The sequence below is a fragment of the Primulina eburnea genome, chromosome 2 (genome assembly GCF_022965805.1).
Source record: "Primulina eburnea isolate SZY01 chromosome 2, ASM2296580v1, whole genome shotgun sequence".
Classification (NCBI taxonomy): domain Eukaryota; kingdom Viridiplantae; phylum Streptophyta; class Magnoliopsida; order Lamiales; family Gesneriaceae; genus Primulina; species Primulina eburnea.
The window spans coordinates 44,909,721-44,918,788 of NC_133102.1; positions in this window are offsets into that span (position 1 = coordinate 44,909,721).

Below are 9,068 nucleotides of genomic sequence, written 5' to 3' on the forward strand. Positions count from 1 at the left end.
TAAATAAAAAAACTAGAGTTTAATATGAATCAAACTCTATTTTAAAGCAAATACATTATATCTTATAGATAGTTTTCCAACATAAGTGAATAATTCCTAATAATAAGATTCACTATATCGAGGAAAACAAATCTATCAAATTTAGTATAGAAGTGCAAAATCGAAAGCTCAATCTTAATTATATTAGGAATCAAATATTCCTTTCAAATCTGATACAGTTGATGATGCTACTCAATTGGTACCAGGTCTTTTTAATCCAAACACTTATAACCTGGACATAAGTCTTGGATTCGAGATTTGGGAACACTTGCTCCTCTGTCAGAATTGGGGAGTTTTGTGAGTAGGATTCCATAGGTTATCACGAGAGCTGTGATTACAAGACCCAAAAGAAGTAGGCTCATGGACCTTAAACTAATATGGTTTAATAATCATTGATTTGAAAGAATATTATTGATGTCTTATTTATACAAGACACTTATGTGAAAAATAACAAGTAAAAGTTTTTAAAAAAGCATAAATTGTTTTTTCCTTCCTGAAAGAATTGTATTATATTTAACGAGAGATATGGATAATTACATGCGATCCTACCCAAAAATACAGATTGACGTCTATTTTTTAAAAAAAGGAAATAAAGAAAGAAAGATTGACACAAAAATATCATTGTTAGAAAAGAGAGAACCTTGGAATTTGTTTATGCTTAACGATTAAGTAATAAATCAAACAAAATATATTTCTAAAGAGTTTTAGTTACTTGAAGTTATATTATCTTCAATTACTGGAACCAATGATTTAATTATTATGAGTTTTTAAATTCATTTATCTTATACTGAAATATAAATACCAGCTCTGTTATAATAAGAAGTTTAGTTTATATTGTGCTTCACGAGTATTTTTTTTTTTTTTGAGAATCATGTTATAGCATACTTCATCCGTCTCAATTATATAAGTTTTATTTTTTTCGGTTGTTCCAAATATATTGTCTATTTTCCACAATAGCATTTTATTTTTTGGTTACCTAATACACTCTTTTTAACTAAGTCTAATAAATAAATAAGGACGACATAACAGGAAGTTTTTTGAAAAAAACTTTGCTTTTTTTATATTTTTTAAAATATTTATGAAAAAACAAAACCTATATAATTGAGCCAAAAATAAGCCCTTCATTATATAGACAACAATCATTAACTACTTTGTCACACTCACTAAAGCGACAATCTATATTTCACGTTGGTAGTTTAAGTTGAATAGATTAAATTATTTATCTCGAAAGTTTTATATGAAATTTCTAAATTTCGTATCTAATAATACGTACTTATGCAGATTTGTTGATTATTGGTCAATAAATACTAACCAATCAAAGATATATCGGGTTATGCATTCCATTTCATATCCTGTTATATTTATATAAGATCAGGTATTTGTCGTTGTATAAAAAATTATGATTGATATTTGTGTTTCTTGTAGTTTTAATGACATGTTTTTATCGTTGTTTATTATGTGTGTGAATAATAAAATAAAGAACGCAAAAACACAAAGATTTTAACGTGGTTCAATTAAAAGATCTTTGTCTATGTGCACCCAGATATCAAATTAATCAACTAAATATAAAATTTGATCATGCAATGACTTATTCAGACTAAAAAGACTCTTTTTTTTACATATATACGACGAACACACTCAGTAAATCTTTTTTCGTAAATTGCTTCAATCGAACTCCTTTCGATAACACGGCAAATTCTGACCAACGTACGTTTATCTTCACAAAGTCGCTCACATTCAATTGATACTTTCTCATCATAATATATGCATTCAAATCTCTATCTGCACGAAATCTCATTAGAAAGTTTAAACAACTATTGGTTGCATTTTATCATTATTTAACAAATAGTTTGAAAATTTACTAAAAAAAAAAAAAAACCTAGACAACTTTCCAATATAAATTCCTCAATAATCAATAGAGACATTCATCGTGATAAGTCTCATCAATATGAGTAGGTCTTATGTGAGACCGTCTCATGGATCATAATCTGTGAGATGGGTTAACCCTACTCATATTCACAATAAAAAAAATACTCTTAGCATAAAAAGTAATACTTTTTCATTGATGACCCAAATAAGATATTCGTTTCACAAATACGACCCGTGAGACCGTCTCACACAAGTTTTTGCCCATCAATATAAGAGATAATCTGAATAATATCTTTCAATCATATTTTATCACTTTCCAAAAGATAATGACTAACCAACAACTCTTATCACTATCAAAAATATAATATCAAAATTAAATCCACAACCATATCTAATAATCAACCTATCAACAATCCAAGAAGTTCAAAACACAAAACCGATTAACAATATCAATTAAAAAAATTTAGTATGACAATTTAGACATCATATTCCAATCATTTTTAAAATAGGAACAAGAATTATTTTCATTTTTCAAGTTGTTTTTTTAATAGTGGATGTGATGCCCCTTTAATTGCTTGACGCGACACATACCAACATATTTCTCCAATTCATCCTATTCGGTTAATCAGCTCAAGGATGACCCGAGATCCATAATTATAAGACACATCATATTTAATAAAAAGAGTGACAAAAATGAGGTAAAAAAGAATACGAGGAAAAGATTCATTAAATATGTAATAATAATAAATATACTATATTTCATCTTTTTGACACAATGTGAAGATATTACATGTTAGGGTTATTTTACTCTCTTTTATTTATTTTTTTTACTCTCCTTAAATTTTGTGTGACTTAAGTAAATCTCTCACCGATATGTTAATAATAAAAATTTGTGTGAGACGGTGTCACGGGTCGTATTTTGTGAGACAGATCTCTTATTTTGGTCATCCATGAGAAAATATTACTTTTGTATGTTAAGAGTATTATTTTTTATTATGCATATCGGGAGGATTGGTCCGTCTCACAGATAAAAATTTGTGTTAATAGATTTTCAAGCGACTTAGGGGATTTGGTTTAGGAGGTGCTGAGAAGATGGGGACACGAATTTTTGAGGAGCATGAGAATGGTCGTTATTAATTATATTAATTAAGATGATAGATATGTTTAATATATGGAGGAAGGAAATTTATTGACTGTTTGAAATGAATGATCAATAATGTATATCTGACGAGTTAGTTGGGAGTAGGTATCATGTGAGACCGTCTCACGGATCACAATCTGTGAGACGGGTCAACCTTACACATATTCACAATAAAAAGTAATACTCTTAGCATAAAAAGTAATACTTTTTCATTGATTATCCAAATAAAGATCCGTCTCACAAAATACGACCCGTGAGACCGTCTCACACAAGTTTTTGTAGTTGGTTGGAGGGTGCCAATTGTAGAGTACGACATTTTGCATAAGGCTTACGATAGTGGGAATCAATTGGTGTGCATGCAAGTGGGGTACGTTATGCAGTTTTATTTGTACCGTGGAATCGGTTTCAAATCGGAAAGACAAGTGGGTGCGTCTTTTTCAAGGATTGCTGCCTCTTTTCGCGCAAACAAACAAATCTGCACATTTAATAGATTTGTGTTTGTACTATTTATATTTTATTATATTATATATTCTAGCTGTCAATCATAATCTCCACCTTCTCTTTTTTTTTTTTTCCTTTTTTTTTAATCTCATGATCTAATAATTATTTTTCCGATATCTGAATTAAATATGTACACGAACAATTTATTTATTTTTAATGGGAAACACTATGCTTTTAATGAAGTATATTTACTTTTTTATGATTTTGATTGTTCATATATTATCAAGTTATAATTTTCAAGTGTAGATATAAATAAGATAAAGTATTGTGAAACGATCTTACGGGTCAATTTTGTTAAACGGATATCAAACTCAACACGATTTATTAAAAATAATATTTTTAATTTTACGAGATCATCTCGCATAGTATATGGACTTGCTCGTACAAGTATGAAGTGGAAAATTTGCCTTTGAATCTGAGAGAAAATATTTTAAATGCACAAAATCCAATTCTTTCATTTCAAAGGCATATTTTGTTATTTCCACAAGCGAGCACAAATTGGTTTGTGTGCTTGAGTTTATAATTTTATAAGATTATATTATATGTTATGAGGTTAATTTAATTTTTATTACGAAAGAAAATATCATATTTCCGAAACTTACGTTACCTTAGACTATACTGGGGAAAAAATTACATAGGCCTACTCTTATATGAGTAGTAATATATGGAAAATTTTATTTTTTTTAGAAAACTAAAAACAATACATATCTAACATTTTCTGAAATTTTAAATTTATATAAATATATTTATTTATGTTTTTCTTTAAAAACATATTCAACTCTCTTCTATATACTAGTAAAAGATACACACTCATTGCATGTGTTATTATTATTTTTAATTTGATCAACTAATATTAAATAATTAATACGAAAATAATTTCAATTTAGAAGAGTTGTTCGATTTTAAAAAAAAAAATTGTTCATATTTTTTTATATAAATATGAAATGAATTAACTTTTTTAATATAATAAAAATAATAATTATAAAATTAAATATTTTGATTTTGTCAAAATAATTACTATAAATATATATATATATAAGTTCCAAATTATGATAAAACTTTGTAGGACAAAAAATGACAATATTGTGGAGTCCAATAATAACTAAATAATGCTGACGTGTCGAGAGAGTGAGCTGGATGCTTTGTCTGAGGTAGTGAAACGTGGACTCCCAATTCATCGTTCATTTTGTCTTCGTTCTAACAAACAAACTGTCCAATTAACTGCCGCCTTCATTGACTCCCATTATTCTTTTTAAATTTTCTATATTTTTTTATGGTTGAACAATCCTGGCTTCCTATGCCTTATTTTTCACGTGCCGTTTATATTTTTGGTCCAATAATTCAACCCCAAGCCACCAAAACTTAACAGTTAGATTATAAATAATTTGTTTACACACACATATATGTAACTTAGTTATTTTCTTACCAGAATATTGATATTGAATCTTATCGTGCTGATATTGTTACTCAACTGATATCAGATTTTTTTAATCAAAACACTTATGATCTGGACAGAAGTCTTGGGTTCGATACTTGGACAGATACGTACTCTACTGTCAGGATTGAGGAGTTTTGTGAGTAGGGTCCCATAGACAATTATGAAGACCGTGTTTGCAGGACTCGAAAAGAGAAAACACATGGATATTACACTAATATGATTCTAATAATAATTGATTGGAAAGAATCCTATTGATGTCTTATTTATATAGACACTTATGTGAAAAATAATAAGTAAACGTTTTAAAAAAAAAGCATAGATTGTTTTTTCCTTCCTGAAAGAATGTATTATTGTTACTTAATGAGAGATATGGATAATTACAAGTGATTCTACCCAATATAAAGATTGAAGTGTATTTAAAAAAGAAAAAGAAAAAAAGATTGACACAAAAAATATCATTGTTAGAAAAAGAGAGAATCTTGGAATTTGTTTACGCTTAACGATTAAGTAATAAATCAAAAAATATATATTTCTAAACAGTTTTAATAATTTGAAGTTATATCATCTTCATTGACCGGAACCAATGCTTTAATTATTATGAGTTTTAAATTCATTAATCTTATAATGAAATATAAATACCAGCTCTGTTATAATAAGAAGTTAAAAAAAACTTGTGTCAGACGGTCTTACGGGCATTATTTTGTGAGACATATATCTTATTTGGGTCATTCATTAAAAATATTATTTTTTATTCTAAGAGTATTACTTTTTATTATGAATATCGATAGAGTTGACCCGTCTCCCAGATAAAGATTCGTGATACCGTCTCACAAGAGACACATTATAAAAAGTTTAGTATACTGTGTTTCATTATTGTTTTTTTTTTTTTGGTTGAAATATATGATATTCAATTTATCATATACTTCATCCGTCCAAATTATATAAGTTTTATTTTATTTTTCGCATGTTCCAAATATATTGTCTATTTTCCACAATAGGATTTTTTTCTTTTTACTCTTTTTAACTAAGTCGAATAAATAAATAAGGACAGAACAGAAAGTTTTTTTAAAAAAACTTTGCATTTTTTGATATTTTTTAAAATATTTATGAAAAAACAAAACATATATATTTGGGCCAAAATAGAGTATATAATATACTTGTCATCTAAAGAGTGGGAATACCAGATTTCAAAACTCTCAAACAATGAAAATAAAAGTCAAATAATGTAGTGTGAAACTTTGTAATATTCAATATTTTATAGTTAAAGGAATAACTTTCGAGGGGCTAATTCGATTTTATTTTCCAAAACCATTTGAAATTAATTGACCCATTTCTTTAAAAATTTTACATCCTTTCAAACCAATTGGACATCATATTTATAGATAGGGATATCAGTTTTCGATAAATGAAGCAGGTATTTTTATATATATAAAAATAAGTTCTATATGTTTAATCACTATCTCGCATGAAATTTTATTACATAAAACAGTATTTTATATTAAAATTATAAAGTGCAAACACGTATCGTGAATCAAATATTACTAAAGACGGTTCTCCAACCCGACTCATGAAAAGTGCGCACAAACTATTTTTTTATTATAAATATGGATCGGATCGATCGTCTCACGAATATAGATCGTCTGACTATTTCACAAAAACATACTTCAAAATAATTATATAAGTTGTGATTAAAAAAACACGAAAGGTTAAATAAAATATAATAAAAATTAATATGATTAAATAATTATAAAAACCTTATACAAAATCATCTTTAATGTTCTTTTAGTTTTTTACAAAAAATTCTTAAAAATATTATATGCAAAACAAATTAAATTTTACAAATCACCGATTTTATTTATTTATATATCACCTTTTGATAAGAGTGGAACATACAGAGGCACATTTTCATCCGAATAAAATATCGAGTCAACTTGTAGGTGCGTAACAGCCTTCATTGGTGTTACTCTTTAATTTGTTAAATCTAATAAGACCAAATCAACCAACAAAAATATGATTATTATTTTTAGACAAAAATTTGTGTGAGATGTCTCATAAGGTTGTATTTTGTGATACAGATCTCTTATTTGAGGCTTTTTATGCTAAGAGTCTTATTTTTTATTGTGAATATCGGTAGGATTGACCATCTAACATATAAAGATTCGTGAGACCGTCTCACAAGAGACCGACTCTTGTTTTTTAATAATCCACTGGTAAGTTTTAATTATTCAAACAAAAAAGGTAGAGCTGTCACGATCTGGAACTACGGGTTCAAAAGCGTGTGATTTCTTTTATTAATACAATCTTAAAAAACACCAAGTATGTGTACTGTGATGTATTATGTATATATAATGTATATTTTATTATATCATGGAAGTCTTCTTATGGTAAGTTTTGTGGTAATTTAAATGAATGATGTCATGCTCATTTTTTTAGTAAAAGTTGTGTAACTAAATTTCTTTAGATCATATAATAATTTATATGTAACTAAGACACTCTCTTAAATACTATATTTCCATAGCTTTTTCGGAGAAAAAGAAAAATCAGTGTTCTGAAATGTCAACTCTTTGGTTAACTATATTAATAGCGAAAAATTGCGAAAATCGCAACTCTTTTATTTATAAATAAAAAATAATTGTTGCTCTCTATAATTTAAAATACTATGATATTTAAATATTCGGGCCATCGTATATCATGAAAGGTTACGTGTTAGGTACTGTCTAATTTGTAGTTGTCAGTTAGTTATAATAATTAATAAATAAGAAATAGCCTTTCCCTTCAATGAGATGCGAGTCAATGTTCAAACGCGAATGCTATTTACTGTTTTTACACACTTAATTCGTGGTATCTATTTCGTGTTCACTATTCGTGCCATTTATAATAAGAGAGTGATATATCGACTAAAAAATGTATATTTCATTACATTGAATACATCTTATTAAATCATCGAAACATTTTGAATTAAAAATCGATGATCTAAAAAAAAAAAAAGTAGCATGTTCAATCTTTTCAAACTTATTAATCTTTGCACAATTCGTAAGGAAATAATGTGATCATTGTTTGAGAAGTGAAATATGCGGAGAATATAGTTTGGCTGGATTAGAAATTTATTTCATAAAATTGACTCAAAATCGTTATAATAATAGTTTTTTGTGATATTTTATTTTACGTTTTTTTATGACAATTGGTTACATATGTTAAGATTGGACTTGGACCTAACTCAACCCCAAAAGCTAGCTCAAGAGGGGAGGATTGTCCAAGCCAATATATACCACTCAAAGGTTATTTATCCAACCGATGTGAGACAATTAACACACCCCTCTCACGCTCAGGAATGAATATCTGGAGCGTGGATTTTTACAAAAAACCCAATTATGGGCAGAACGGGTGGCCTAATTATAGGCAGTCCAACACATAACGGTGAAACCCGGGCTCTGATACCATGTTAAGATTGGACTTGGACCTAACTCAACCCCAAAAGCTAGCTCAAGAGGGGAGGATTGTCCAAGCCAATATATACCACTCAAAGGTTATTTATCCAACCGATGTGAGACAATTAACAACATATAATAATTTAATTGTAGGATTACTTATAAATGACTTCCCGATTTCAAAATTTCAACGGGATATAAAAGGCCAAGGAAATCATAGTAACAAACAAAAATACACACAGAGTCCTGATAAAATTAAACCTTGATTTATGTTTAGGAGATGTAGAAAATGAAAGCACACATCGCTTTAGTGAAGTGGACGACCAAGACCCATCGTTTTCGCTTCGAAGGTAAATTATGTGCCTCGCTCCATGCTGGAGTATTATTAGAAACGTATCGGTGATCCATTCTTATCGTGAAAAATAATATTTTTTTTGTCGCTAATACTGAATTTTCTTTTTGACATCTTGAGGCGAAAATTAACGTTTTCTCAAACAGTATGATTATAATATTGTACAGATCTTGCCAAATTTAGGATGGAACGAATTTTAGGTATAGTATCCACGTAGTAAGTTGCGAAGCTGCACTAACTATATATAATTAATAATTTTTGAGAACCATAAAATAAATATTATTTTAATTACATTTTTGT